Genomic DNA, 16,120 nt, shown 5'->3' with positions numbered 1-16,120 from the left:
GGGTCAAGCTTCCAGGTATTGCAACCCTCTTTAGGTGTTGGTTTCAACAACTGCTTCTGCCTCAATACTCCCAGGTATTGATATATTTTCTATTACAGGCGCTTAAGGAAAACATCGCTGCATTTCAATTGATCAGCTCAAAGAGGTGGACGTAGGACGCGGTTGCGGACACAATACCGGCAGGGAGTACGCAGGATTGGTCGGTAAGAGGAGAGCGGGGGGCTAGCATTTCATCGCTCCTGGTTGCCGCCGGGTGGGTCTACACTAGGTTTACTCACCCCTGACATAGCCGGATAAGCCGGTGGTGTTGCGGTCGCCGTTGCATGGTGCTTACAGCCCCCTGGACATCCTCCATCTGGTGAAGGTACAAAGCGCAAGTACGCTCAAATTGTATCACTAGGAGTGTAGGCAGTTGTTGGTGGTTTTTGAACATGCCAGGGCCAAGGTGTGGTAAAGGAGGGTCCAGGATGGAGGTTATGATGCAGACCGTGATGCTTGAAATGAGCAACATTAACAAGCGATTGAGGAAAATTGATGAATTAGAGGCCCGCTTTAATGAGAGGTTTGATGAGGCTCCTGGCCCATCGGGTAGGCCTGTTCGCCAGAGGGCGGCCCCCTTGCCAAGGGGGGATTTTGTTACCCCGCCCAAGAAGTCTAAGGCCAAGAAGCCCAGGTACACTGCTCCCCCACCCCCAGAGCCGTTAGTTCCGGTACCTATTATACCTGTTCCTGCGGTTCCGGCTCCTCTGCCACCTACGCCAATAGTTCCTGCTCCTGCAGCGCCGGCCCCTGCCATTCCGCCGGCGCTGCCGCCTGCCGGTCCTGCCCCTTCACCCGTTGTGCCAATCCCAATCACGGGTTTGCCGCCACCGGCTGCGCCCTTGCCTCCTACACCTCTGCCACTGGGTATGCCCCCAGTGGCGCCGGCAGTCCCAGCAGGTAACTTAGACTCAATCCCTCCTGAACTGGTATCTCAGATCACGACCTTGATGCCGTGGCTGCAGAAGGGGGGGTGTTACCGGCTTCGTCAGATCATGCGGCAGAAGCGGTAAAATTGGTGGAAAAGATTAAATCGGCAGCGGTGGCCGGCAGTGCTGCTGTGCCCTCATCTTCTTCCCTCGCAGGTTCCAGTCCCGCCCAACCGAACGGAGATGGGGGGCAGCCTGCCCAGGTGCCTGGAAATGGTAAGGAGGTGGCGCTGCCTCTCTTGGGAGATGGTTCTATACCCTCCAGGAGTGAGAATTTAGCACAACATGTGTCACAGACTGTGAAGGAGATGATTTGTGCTGATAAATATGTGTACATTTATTCATTATTGCTTGATAATAGGGAAATGGAGCATGCAAAGATGCTAAAGGAGTGAATGCATCCAAGTGAATGGAGGGCGCAGTGTTCTAGATTTAGGGTGGAGGAAACTCTGCTTAACTGGATCAGGGCTTTTGCAGTATTCACGGCTATCAAGGCCGAACGACCCCCTAATGTGTAGGCGCCATTGGCGTGCTACCAGAGCAGGATTGTGGGGTGGAGTGAACAGTACTCTGGGGATGCGTGGAAAGGGTATGACGTCAATTTCAGGAAGGCCTTGGAATTTAATCCATCACTGACATGGGACAAGGTTGACTCCATGTCATGGCATCAGCAATTCTCAGAGAGCTCGCCCCCCCATCAGTCCACCAGTGCAGTCAAGGTTTTTTCCGCCAGACCTCAACAGCCCTTTCGGCCACCCCAAGCGGGTGAGGTCCCGGGTAAGAATAGGGGCGGCAGGTCAGAGAAGAAAGGGGTGTGCTGGGATTTTAATAAGCGCACCTGCACAAGGGCCCCGGGCACCTGTAGATTTAAACATGCATGCGGGGCCTGTGGTCACCCCTCACACCCAGAATCATCTTGCAGGTCCAAGCAGGGCAACCACAGTCAGAGGGGAAGAGGAAAGCCAGTGTAGTACAAACAAGTTGGGTACCCCCACGCCTGTAGATGTTTTGGTAATGATCCCATGGTTAAATAGATATCCGGACCACACAGCCGCCACACTACTTCAGGAAGGTTTCTCCCAAGGCTTTAGGATCCCGGCAGGGGGGTACACAGGTAGCGCCCATTGCAAGAATCAACTGTCAGTAAAACACAACCCTACAGTGGTGGCGGCGAAAATTAGCAAAGAACTGTCTCTGGGCAGGATAGCTGGCCCTTTCGTGAGGGTGCCTCTCCCCAATTTTGTGTGTTCACCACTAGGAGTAGTTACCAAAAAAGAGAAGGGCCAGTTTAGACTAATCCACAACCTGTCGGTGCCCAGAGGAGCGTCCTTGAATGATGCGATTGATGAGGGGATTTGTAGTGTGAAATATGCCTCATTTGACCAGGCGGTGGACTTGTTGCGTGCCCTGGGGCCAGGGGCTCTGATGGCAAAGTCAGACATAGAATCTGCTTTCCGTCTCCTCCCAGTCCACCCAGCTGATCATCATCTCCTAGGTTTCACTTTTGAGGACAAGTTTTACATGGATAAATGCATGCCCATGGGCTGTTCCATATCATGTGCATATTTCGAGACGTTTAGCTCATTTCTCGAATGGGTCATGAGACAGGCGACAGGCCACCAGCAAGTCATGCATTACCTGGATGATTTTCTCTTCCTAGGTGCGGCGGGCTCTCAGGAGTGTGCCTGGGCACTGCAGGAATTTTGCGTGCTCATGCGGGCTTTTGGGGTCCCGCTAGCGCCAGGGAAGACGTTTGGCCCATCCACCTGCTTGGAATTTCTCGGTATTGAAATTGACTCAGTAGAGGGATGCTTCAGGTTGCCCAGGGACAAAGTGTCTAGGTTTAGAGCAGCACTACGTCAATGCCTACGCAAACACAAGGTTTCCTTGCAACAATTACAGGAGGTGGTGGGGCAACTGAACTTCGCACTGCGGGTCATCCCTATGGCACGCCCGTTCTCACGCTCCATTGCCCAAGCAATGAAGGGACTACGGGAGAAACATCACCGCACAAGGTTGTCATCTGAGGTTCGCCAGGATATGCTTATATGGATGGCGTTCCTGGAGGATTTCAATGGCAGGGTAGTGTGGCCCGGTCCTCCAACCACATCAGCAGAGTTGGGTCTATGGACAGACGCGGCTGGTAGTGTGGGCTTTGGCGCCATCCTGGGGAACAAGTGGGTCGCCCAGCGATGGCCTGAAGAATGGAGAGCATGGGGTCTGACCACCAACATTGGCTTCCTGGAACTCTTCCCAATCTGGGTGGCATTGAGGGTCTGGCCCGGACACCTATGTAATCAATCAGTGGTGTTCTGGTCAGACAACATGACTGTTGTGGAATGTATAAACCAACAGGGGGCACGCTGTCCCTTCATACTGCACCTGATAAAAGAGATTGTGTTGCAGTGCTTGAAAATGAATGTGGTTTTCAAAGCCAAGCATGTCCCTGGCATTCTCAATAATGCAGCTGACTCCCTCTCTCGCTTTAAAATGCAGGTTTTCAGGGAACATCTTCCTGCAGCAGACCCCTCTCCGGCTCACTTCCCGGCAGTACTTTGGCAGATTGGTGCCCCAGATTACAGGACCTCGTGGTTGCTAGCTTAGCCCCCAGGACCAAGACAGCTTACGAAGGGGCGTTTTTGTCTTACCGTACTTTCTTGGGGCAGGAATGGGAGGTTAGGTGGGCACAGGAGGACAGCTTTGAGGCCTACTTAGAATGGATGCACAGGGAGGGGCGCTCCGTAGCGGCTGCGAGCAGGCATAGGGCGGTGGTCTCCTTCTTTGCGCAGGTTAAGGGCGTGCGAGACCCCACTAACACCTTTATGGTACGCAAGGCCTTGAGGGGTTGGCGCCGTTTACAGGGTCACCCTGCAGATAAAAGAAGGCCCATCGGGCTAGCACGGCTGACAGCTTTATTGGTGGCACTTCACAGTGTCTGTAGCTCGGAGTGGGAGGTACTTCTGTTTAAAGCAGCATTTTCCCTGGCTTTCTATGGGGCTCTGAGAATTGGCGAGTTGGTGGCAGCGTCCAAACATGATCAACAGGGCGGCCTACAAGGGGCCTGTGTAAAGATCAGGGAGGATACCATGTGGGTGACGATTCAGAAATCCAAAACCGACCAGGAGTCACGGGGTCACACCATAGTGCTCCACCGAGCCCGTGCCAATCCTTGCTGCCCAGTTGCTCATATGGAAGTCTTCCATAAACAGCGGGGGGCACGGCGGGAGGTGCACTGTTGTGTCACGCCGATGGTATGCCCTTGACCAGGTACCAGTTTAGAAGGGTCTTGGAGCTGACGGTCAGACAGACAGGTCTTGACCCCAAGGAATTTGGCACTCACTCGTTTAGGATTGGGGCAGCAACTGAGGCAGTGGCAAGGGGCCTCCCAGTTAAAAATGTGAAGGAAATTGGGAGATGGTCCTCTGAATGTTATAAACGATATGTGCGAATTGACATGTTGTGACAGGATGGTGCTCACACCCGGTTTGTTTTTGGTTTTTTGCAGTTTCTCAAACCTGTGACGCAGGGGAGGAACTCGCCACCGGGCATCAACGATCTACGCCATCACAGAACAAGCGTCGGGATCAACACAAGAAAATGGTTTGGATCGTGGGTCACTCTTATGTGAGGCGTGCTAAATGTGTTTTTCTTTCAGGGGACCGTAGAAAAAGGGCAGCGCAAAAGGGGTTTGTCATTTCATTTTTCGGGAGAGGGGGTCTATGTCTCAACCAGGTCAGGGACTTCTTCCAGGGACTCTTAGCTCAGCAGCCCGCCCCCGTCAGTGGTGATACTTCACCTGGGGGAGAATGATTTGGCCAAATTGGGGAGACGCATCCTTATTGAGGAGATCATCTCCACTGCGGGGTGGGTGACCAGGACTTGCCCGGGTTGCACGGTAGTATGGTCGCAACTTATCCCTCGGTGGCAGTGGCGAGGGGGGGACTCGGTTAGGGCGTTGAATCACTCGGTAAAGAGGATCAACACACAGTTGGACAAACTATTTCGGGCCCCCCGGTTGCAGACGATTCCACATGGGTGTATCTGGGGCAAACAGTATTACCTAGGGGATGGAGTTCACTTGACTGAGGCGGCGAATGTTTTGTGGTCTAACAATCTCTGGGCCTGGTTAGAGGGATTTGCTAAACAAGCTTGCTCCTGATTTGGGTCTAGGTGGGGGGAGGCCAGATCGTCGGTTAACAATGCTGGCCTGTGGCGGTAAGGTCATGACCGGTGAGCAGCTATTTTAAGGTCTGAGGGGGCGGATCTCATCCTATGGAGGTTCCCGCCCAGGGGAGGGGCCATTGGCCACTCATAGAACTTCAGGGGCAAGGTAACTGGTGCTTCAAAGGGGCGCGGGTTGGAGTAGTCACGCTTTCCTTAGGCTGGTAGCCACCCCGCGCGCGCATACTTATGACGTCACCGGATGGCGCAGAGTAAGGGCCCTCCTTTAGTGGGTAAATGGAGTTCACGGCGTAGACCGGGTAATTACCAGGCCCGGCTGCGCATGCGCACATCTCTAGGTGAGACGCAGCTAGTAGGACCTGACACCGGTTAGCGACCTTGCCATATGGCCAGAAATGTAGTATACAAAAATCAAGATGAGGATGTTAGATTCGGTTAGGAAACAATCTGTATTAGAGTTTCTGTTAAGGTTAGTCTCTCAAACTTGTTGACAATATTGTATCTAATGTATTGCTGATTTTTGTATAAATTGTTGACCATGCAATTAAAACCTTTTTTAATTTCATATCTTAATAAATACAGCCGGGGGGTCTTGCGACCTCCCGCCTTCCAAAGATAACCAGGTCTCATGTTCATCTGTCAGGGGTTGGTGTGGTCAGATGGGGGGGGGGCGGCAGCCAGTCGCTGACCATGTGAAAAGGGGGGGCTCTTGGCCCCCCCGCCCGCATGGCGGCGCGGCGATCACCTCCTCCCTTCGTGCCACTCGGTGGTGGGGCGTGCCCTCCTGGGAGCGCCCCACCACCGATTGGTTGGTGCCCTCCCTGACCCGGATACCATGGTAGGATGTCCGGGTCAGGGGCGGGCGTGCCGGGAGGGGCTGGGTGGGGGGCGTAGCCACCCCCACCCAGTCCCTTGGGAATAAAGGAGCGGGGAGCGCCCGGGAGACCCTCTTGTCCCCTGGACGCTCCTCCACAGCGTGTTGTGCCCCGCGCTCGGGGCTTCTTGTTTCCCCACCCACCATCCCAGAAACTAAATGGTTGATGTTGTCTTAGTCTAGTTTAAGCGTAATCTGTAGGTTCTTGTTGCCATCCTTGCTATGCATAAGTGATCTGTGTCTCGTTTGTATGTTATGCTAGTGATGCTTTCTTTAGGAATTTTTTCCCCCTTTAGTGAACTGTGATGAAACATGTTATGATATTGCAATTGTGCTTAGGACTTTTTTCCCTTTGTAGCTTTAAATTGATGTTTTGATGTGTTAGCTAGAGTAGTTGTCATTCGAATTTTTTCTCCTAGGTCGTCGTATTTATTAGGTTTGGGGCATGCGGTAAGGTCATGACCGGTGAGCAGCTTTTTTAAGGTCTGAGGGGGCGGGCATCATCCTATGGAGGTTCCCGCCCAGGGGAGGGCCATTGGCCACTCATAGAACTTCAGGGGCAAGGTAACTGGTGCTTCAAAGGGGCGCGGGTTGGAGTAGTCACGCTTTCCTTAGGCTGGTAGCCACCCCGCGCGCGCATACTTATGACGTCACCGGATGGCGCAGAGTAAGGGCCCTCCTTTAGTGGGTAAATGGAGTTCACGGCGTAGACCGGGTAAAACCAGGCCCGGCTGCGCATGTGCACATCTCTAGGTGAGGCGCAGCTAGTAGGACCTGACACCGGTTAGCGACCTTGCCATATGGCCAGAAATGTAGTATACAAAAATCAAGATGAGGATGTTAGATTTGGATAGGAAACAATCTGTATTAGAGTTTCTGTTAAGGTTAGTCTCTCAAACTTGTTGACAATATTGTATCTAATGTCCTGCTGATTTTTGTATAAATTGTTGACCATGCAATTAAAACCTTTTTTAATTTCATATCTTAATAAATACGGCCGGGGGGTCTTGCGACCTCCCGCCTTCCAAAGATAACCAGGTCTCATGTTCATCTGTCAGGGGTTGGTGTGGTCAGATGGGGGGGCGGCAGCCAGTCGCTGACCATGCTTCACCACACTGAAAAGCAGAACATTGTACCAACCACTCAAAGCAGCAACAAAGGAATCAATCACCCATGCATTAAAGAGCGAACTGTGCTAACAGACAAAACAGAGCAAACTAAACCACCATTGCAGAGGGCAATAATACTGTAGAAATGAAGCATTGCATCTGCCTTTTTTACACATATATATATATATATATATATATATTACCTACTGGCGGTCGCCAGTAGGTGTATATAGTTAGGACCTAGTTACCATCGGAGATTCCGAACATTCTATTGGGAATAACTATGGCGCCGATTGAGTGATCTGCCTGTAATTTTCCTTAAATTTGCCTCGCTGCGCTCCGCTCCTTTCCTGAAAGTTTCGGGAGGATTCGTCAAGCGTGGGCCGAGAAAAAAGGGGGGTCCCAAAACGTGTTTTCCCCATGTTAATTTCCATAGGGACATTCTGACAAGGCTACAGCTCGAACGGCTGAACGGAATTATACCAGATTTGGCAAAATGGCAGGTACTGGTAGGCAGCAGTGCCTTTTGTATGTTTGGTGTAAATCCCTCCAGTAGTTCTTGAGAAAATTGAATTTGAATTTTTTAAAATGGCATTTTCTATGGGACCTTTAGACACGGTGACAGCCCGAACGGCTGAACGGAATTACACCAAACTTGGGAAAATGGTAGGGACAGGTATGCAATAGTGCCTTTTCTATATTTGGTGAAAATCCCTCCAGTGGTTGTTGAGAAAATGAATTTGAACAAATAAGATATCTATATGCGTTCAACATTCTATTGGGAATAACTTTGGCGCCGATTGAGGAATTTGTGCGTAATTTTCCAGAATTTTGGCCAGCTCCGCTCCGCTCCTTCCCTGAAAGTTTCGGGGGGATTTGTCAAGCAGGGGCTGAAAGGGGAGCCCAAAACATGTTTTCCCCATGTTAATTTCCATAGGGACTTTTAGACACGGTTACAGCCCGAACGGCTGAATGGAATTACACCAAACTTGGCAAAATGGTAGGGCCTGGTATGCAGATGTGCCTTTGCTATGTTTGGTAAAAATCCCTCCAGTAGTTCTTGAGAAAATTGAATTTGAAATTTTTCAAATGGCATATTCTATGGGACCTTTAGACATGGCTACAGCCCGAACAGCTGAACGGAATTACACCAAACTTGCCAAAATGCTAGGGACAGGTATGAAGTAGTGCCTTTTCTATATTTGGGGAAAATCCCTCCAGTAGTGTTTGAGAAAATTGAATTTGATCAAATTGTATAACTATATGCGCTCACCGTACGCGTACCGTACGCGTACGTGCGCGTACCCTTACGCGAGCGAGTGAGTTTCTGATTGGCTGGCAGTCGACTGTCAACATTCTAAACTGTCCAAACCAGGAAGTGTTGGCCACCATCTTGTTTTTCAGGAGAACTGAGGCACAAGAGAGCCCAAAACAAGAGTGGAAAACACGAAAAGGGGGCAGGGTAGAGACCGCCCAAACATTTAGCCCTTCTCAGGGGGTCCCAAAAGGACCCCCAAGGGCAAAAAAAAAAAAGAATCGCGGGGTACGTGCACCGTACGGGTACCGTACTCGTACTCCGTGATTTAAAAAAAATAAATAACATTTTGCACTTGGTGGTCCTTCTGGGACCCCCGAGAAGGGCTAGGTGGTCAGGGGGTCTCAACCCTGCCCCCTTTTCGTGTTTTCCACTCTTGTTTTGTGCTCTCTTGTTTCTCACTTCTCCTGAGAAACAAGATGGCTGCTCAGGTGGTCCCAGAAGGATAATAACATATATAAACGTTACCTGCTAATAGAAATAGCATTTACAAAACCTTTGAAATTTATTGAAAAAAAATATAGGTTTCACGCCTGATATAGTTAGGAATTAGCATTTAAAAAACCTTGCAAATTCACTGAAAAAACCATAGGTTTCAAGCCTTATATAGTTAGGAATTAGCATTTAATAAACCTTGCAAATTCACTTAAAAAACCATAGGTTTCAGGACTTATATAGTTAGGAATTAGCATTTAAAAAACCTTGCAAATTCACTTAAAAAAACATAGTTTTCAGGCCTTATATAGTTAGGAATTAGCATTTTAAAAACCTTGCAAATTCACTTAAAAAAGCATAGGCTTCAGGCCTTATATAGTTGGGAATTAGCATTTAAAAAAACATTGAAATTGCTCCTATATAGTTAGTTGTACTAACTATATTTCGCGCACCCGCAATCCACTGCTGATGATATCACATATTACATCATTCATGACATGGTCAGTGACATCACTGATGACATCACTGATGACATCTCAAATGACATCACTGATGACATCTCATTTGACATCACTGATCACATCACTGATGACATCATCCAGTGACTGTGTGTTTCTGTAAAGTTTAAATATGTTTTACATATTGAAGAATGAGTGGATGGGTAAGTGTCTGGATGAAGGATTTAGTAGGTGCGAGACTGACGGTATGAGTGAGTGATTAAATGTGTCTTACTAAATGCATGGGTTAGTGACTAAACTGTCTGAATGTGTGCATCAGTATGTCTGTCGTTGTGTAAGCTGCTGCATGTGTTGATCAGTAGCTATATGAGTGGCTATATGGGTTATTGATTTAGCTGGTAGCCAGGGTCCCTCGCGGTTGCACCGGTTGGCGTTACCACAACCGGCGCAACCGCGAGGGACATCTGGTGTCAGTTCTGGAGGAGAAAGCAGCAGATGTGACATTGTTCAGCCCAGTACCGCTATCCACTTGGACTACAATAGTGCGTAATTTTTAACTGGACTTACATGGAAGCTCACTAGAGGAGAATCAAGCACTACGAGTACCACAGGCCACCGGGGTGGCCACGCCCAGTGGGCGGGAACTTTCAATTGAAAGCAGTGCGGAGAATATTGCCACGCTATGTTCAGTAAAGCTGAGAGTCCCTGATGAAGTGAAGGACTCATGAAACTCGTCGGGCTGACAATATATATTTAATATTAAATTGCATTTATTTATATTTTTAACTATTTAAATAAACATATGTTAGCGTTATTGCCTATGGGGTTTTATTTCATATTGTAACCCTATTGTTTCCTATGGGAGGGTGTTGCAGTGAGCTCTGACCTGGATTTATTTAATACTGTTTTGGGTCCCTTTTGAGCTTCATAGCTTTAAAAGTGCAGTTTGTCAATAGGAATGAGCTTTCTCTCTTTTGGGAGGGTCGACATCCCTCCCTAAACCCCTTCCTTAACCCCCCTTACTCCTCCCTATTCCCCTCACCTTTAGTAGTAAGCATTCCCCAGTGTCCAGCCACTCCCCTAGGTCCCTCTTAAATTTACTACTAAAATGTATACGTATGTGTGTGGAAACTCCAAACTTTGGGTGGCGATTACCACAAAGAAAAAGATAGCAGAGGTGGAAGTCTAAACTCTTTTTCTCTGTTTTTTTGTCTTATTGCTCACCTGTACCTCTCACTTCTCAGGTCTGTCTCACTCTGCTTAGTTCTACAGACTCTATTGTTGAAGCCCTATTCGAATGATACAATTCAGAGACAGCTTTTAGTCAGTCCCTTGCTCATGATTGGCTTTCATTTCTATCTTTGTTAGTTGATCCAGGTTTGATGACTTTACTCCCTATTCCCGCATTTGTACCACACAAGGAACATTTCAGCCTCACTGTGTTTTTATTGGATGGCATGCATCTATCTATTTCTCATGTCAAACCCTGAATTTCAGAGCATATGACGAACAATTGTCTCTTGCTCTCTCTCTGTTTCCCAGCACTCTCCCTGCTTACCATCCCCTTGCTTTATTAATAATCATGTGCCCTTTTGCCTTCCTAACCCCATGCACTCAGAATATTGGATGTTACTGTATCAGTGTGCACCCATCTTATAATGTTTTTAACTATTCCAAGATGGCCACCAGTGCATGCATTATCTATTGTGGCTGCCTTTGAATACATTGTCTTACGCCTCAAGTAAACCTATTAAATGATCGTTATTGCAGGTAAACACATCCACACAGACCTGAAAGTATAGGAAAAGAATACAAAGAATTCATGCACACTCACGCATTGCATTCATCGGATGGGGACAAGCATTGGCTAAGCCAATCAGTTTCACAAGTGAGATCAATTGGAGTTGCCAATGCTTATTTTACTAGTTTTATTTTCTATATTGTTCTTCCGTTGAGGGGACCACATCATAGCATTTCGAAGTTTAGACTAGAAAAAGAACTGCTAAGTTGCAACTGTGGGGTATGGCGACCTCGGCTGAGACAATGCCATTGGGCCTCGATTGTCACTAAGAAACCACGAGAATGGTGCTTAGCTCCACTTTATTAGAAAACCTTTATGCTGGAGCCTGATAAACATTTGGCACCCCAATGAGGGAACACGCATAAATAACTCTAATAACCTTTATCTGGACATTTAATTTACCTTGGTAAAAACCAGATACAAAAATATCCCAGCCCAAATAGCATTCGCCCTTGGCAAAAGGTGTGTAATTTATGCCCGATTCACGTAGTGGTTTCGTGTGAAAATGGTTTCTGCTCTAGTTTTGCACTTGTCTGTACATTGTGTTTTGTTTTTTGGGCGTGAAGACAGGTTGGCCACCTTTTTCGACCCACTTTCCACATCTGACTAGCCCATTGCTGCGCTTTAAGAAATATGGACCTATGCACGTAGTCAAGGAAACATTTAGTCAAGATATGTATTATGCACAGCCTGAAATGCTATATATATATATATATTAACATTTTGAGAGCAGAAGTATTTCTTTAGATACATGCAGTCACTAATCTCAATGTACAAATTATCCTTTAAAATTACATGGGCTGAATTTGTGACAGAGAAGGTTAAAATTGTAGGAAGTGCATTGCAGGAATTATGAGAAAGTTAATGAAGCAGAAAAAAGAATATCTATACAATATTTTAAGTTCACGCTGTGTCAACACTTAATATTAAATACGACTCTTAGAGGGAAAGATTAGTAGAAAGTTTAAATTCGTTTTTAATTCATTTGCATATCGGTCCACTGTGGTTCTGAAACTAGTTCTGATAAATCCATTAAACTGTTTTACTGCGTTGGCTGAAATTATGTCCTGCTTGGTCCACTATCTCATTAACTGGTATATTGCATATTAACGATTCTTGCTAGGGGTAGGCGCTTGTCTATGTGTCTTGGGTTCATATTAAAATCGTAACTCAATTAACCTTTATGCCATCTAATTAGAGGTAAAACAATTTCTTAATCTTATCACCATGAACAATCCGAAATGATTGTGACTCCTTTAACATGTGTTTCAAAATCTATTTGGAAAGCAGGATGGAAAATTGAAAAAAAAGACACGTAGAAGTGCAGATAGATGCTATGAAAATAGATAGGCCGTGTGATATTGCATTTTCTTTAATACTTCGTGAACATCGTGTTGCAAAATGTGCTGTGGTACTTTCTCTAAACATATACTAGAGGGAGGATCCCAGAGCCTCTCTGAAAGAAACTGGACTTGCTGGAATCAGACGTTCGTTAGGATCACCAACTGCCCTGTTTATGATCTGGCGTCATAGGGGCTTTGGCCCTGCCCGCATGTTAGGCCCAGGTGTACATGTTTTGATTGGGCAGATGTTATATGCTTCCACACAAAAAAGTGTTTTCCATAGATACATTATGGTGTTTTTCTCTGGCAGCAGCCCAGATGGGAGGAGGGCAGTCATTAACCTACATGAATATTTAGGTCTGGATTGACTGTGCATTCATATACCTGACAATGCTTGTCTTTTTTGCCATTGGCTATCCTGATATTATGTGTGTGTCAATCCATGCATTACATGTTCTAATTTTGTGGCTCAGCAGTATAAGTGTAATCAAGAACTTCTGAATATTTATTACTTTGTATTACTATGTATTTCGATAGGGAAAATCACCAAGTGACAACAACTTGTTATACAAATGTGCTAAAATTAATCGCATTCAGACAGCTAAATGGAGACAGAGACTTAGGGATGGATGATAAATGACAGAGTTGACTCCCAACTTTACTCCTAAACTGAGAAAAATCTTAACTTTAAGACTTTCGGTATTCACAGAAGGCATTTAGGAGTCCTAAAGTTAGGACTCCTAACTTCTGTGAATACCGAAATGAGTAAGTGCCTTCTGTGAATACCAAAATGGTATTAAGTTTAGGATTTTGTCTTAAGTTAGTTCTGTGAATCGGGCCCAGTGTCTTTGACTGTCAACGTGTTGTGAGTTGTTGTGGCTCTCTGATTTTGTACAGGTTTGCATATGTTACTCGCCCCTCAATGTAAGAAATTAGGTTATTAGTTGAGTGCAGTGGAAGTCCCACTCAAATAATAAACACAGTCCTTGTCAGGGACCACAAAAGTCTTTAAATTACCTTGTGCTTAACACCCTGGTAGCTTGGTATAAAAGCAGTTGATCGTATGTTGGAGGCAATTTGCAAAGTGTTTATGGAGCACACAAACTGTAATAAAGTGAAAACACAACACTAGTAAAATCCCCTAAATAGTTAAGAAAAATAGATTAGATTTTAATTAAAAAAACATAAAAATGACAAAAATGCCATCAGTATTACCAGAGATATACGTTTTTAAATTTTGCTGTATAATTGTGGCATAAAGCACCACTCACAGTTATCTGGTCACGCTAGGCAATGGACTGTGGATTGAGTACAAGGACCAGGTTAGTCCTGCACAAAAGATACCTACTCAAGTCTGACGCAAAGTGTGCCATTCACTGTGGCATGGGCCATGAGGAGGAGGCTGTTGATACGAGGAGCAGGTCAAGCGTTACGGATGGTCGTTACAGACCAGTCACCATTGGAGCTACTCATTGGTTGACTGTTGAAAACAGTCACTGTTGGCACTAAGTGCAGGTCTTGTTTTATGGTCATTGTAGACAGTCACTTTTCGCATAAAGAGCAAGTCCATCTGTAGCTTTGCACTGTCGATCACTGTAGGGGATCGAATCTCATAGTGAAGAGGTCTCTTTGCAGTCATGAGGAGCCCAAGATTCTGTAACTTCACCTTTTCCTTTGAATACGTTTTCAATGTTGCAAGCCAAATGGTACAGGACCATTGGGTACCTCTTGGAGAACAAGATTCACTCTAGCAAAGGTCAACAGCAGGGCTCAGGCACATCCACTTAGCACTGGCCAGCTGGGCAGTTGCAGAGAGATCTCTGGAAGCCTATTTTGCCCCTGTGAGTCACGCATGAGGTCAGCCAACTGACCACTAGCCTGTCCAAGCCTTCCTCAGGCAGCAGGGCAGTCCTTCTTCTTAATTTTCCATAGGTCCAAGAGTTTTATGCTGAAAGTTTCTGGCGGTTCCATTTTTATACCTGGTGCCAGACTTTGTGTGGGGGAATTCACTGACCTACTCCTAAAACTTGTTCTGGGCACTTCCTATTCTTCCCCTGGTATTGGCTCAAAACTATCTATGGTGAAGAAGCCAAGGTCAGGACTAGAATCAGGTTTCTTTCTGTGTGCAATAGGGAGGGCCCTTTGAAATGTAATCAGGACAGGGTATAGTTCTTCCCCAGCCATTCTGTCAAGACAGGCCCTTTCCCCTCACACCAAGGCCTCTTTTGTCTCACTGTCTGGAAGCAATCCACAATACACAACTGCAGAGTCATTCACAGTCCTGTGATCAAGGGCATAGGCTTAGAGGCACACTTGATTTTGGGCAGGAAAATGACAGCTTTCTAAAAGCAACATTTTCAAAATTGTAACTTAAAATCCAACTTTACCATCAAAGTGGCTTTAAAAATACAATTCATATAAATGTAAATATAATTTCTTGATCTGTTCCCAATCTGAAGTCAGCACTTATTATGTGAAATAATGTAACCCAGTCTGTGGGAGAGATAGGACCTACAACAGTGAAAAACAACTTTTGGAGCATTTCACTGTAAGGATATGTAAAAAGTGAACCCACGTGTCCTACATCAAGCACCCTGCCCCAGGTAATCCAGTGACCTGCCAGATCTTTCAATGTTTGTACTTTATTTATATTGAAATGCATTTAAGAAGAGGTCTGTACCTCTCCACCTGAAGGTATGGGGATGAGGGGCAGTTGTAACAGTGGCCTTCCAGATCTTTAAATCACTGTGGAGGAGGAGCTACGCTACGAACGAAGATGGCTGCATAAGCTACCGGCTACCTGTAGTCAGGAACAGGTAACAAATAATACAACCTTAGTCAGACAACAGACAAGGAGTAAAGTTGATCTATTAGCAAGCGATCAAGTGCGAGCACCCTCCAGAAAACCCACCCTTAGGAGACAGTAAAGTAGAAGCTGGTATAGACGCCCAATAACGCAAGAAGTGACAGAAGGAGAGACAGCAGACCCTACTGAGAAGAGGAAAGGAAAAGAAAGGGACCATAGAACAAAACAAACTAAAATAACAAACCCCCCCCAACACCCGCCACCCTGCACCCCTGTAATGGCTACGGCCTACCCCACTAACAGTGTGCCTGTCGCCCTGGAACTACCCTAAAGAAAGGAAAAGAGAGCGGAGGAGGAGAACAACATACACACTCCCGATCTCCGCATCTGTTTAGCTTCCTATTTTAGCCAGGAGTACCCCAGAGAGATAGGACCTGTGAAGTATTTTGAGTTGTATGAGGCGAAAGCGGTGATTTATTGCAGTTTCCCTGAGGGACATTAATGCAGTTTGCCAGTCTTTGTCTCCTATATGTCTGTTTGCCATCGTTCTCAAAGAGCCTGGAAACAATCAGGTAGGTTATTGCAGAGTTTACGGTATGTACAGTAAACGGTCCCCTTCGAGAGCGGTTCTGTGAGCAGGCCATCTTCCAAGGGGGAAGTTTCTGGCATGGAGGACATGTCTGGAACGCTTGTGAGAAGGGCGTGCCTGATCTGCAGATATCAGAAAACCTCGCCTGGTGCAAGGTCATATTTAGTCTGTAGGTTCGTAAATGTGAGAAGCTTTCCTTTACCCATCAAGTCTCCTTTGCTGGCTATACCAATGGTGTCT

This window comes from Lissotriton vulgaris, chromosome 7 (assembly GCF_964263255.1).
Source record: "Lissotriton vulgaris chromosome 7, aLisVul1.2, whole genome shotgun sequence".
Taxonomy (NCBI): Eukaryota; Metazoa; Chordata; class Amphibia; order Caudata; family Salamandridae; genus Lissotriton; species Lissotriton vulgaris.
Note: the sequence above shows the minus strand (reverse complement) of the source record.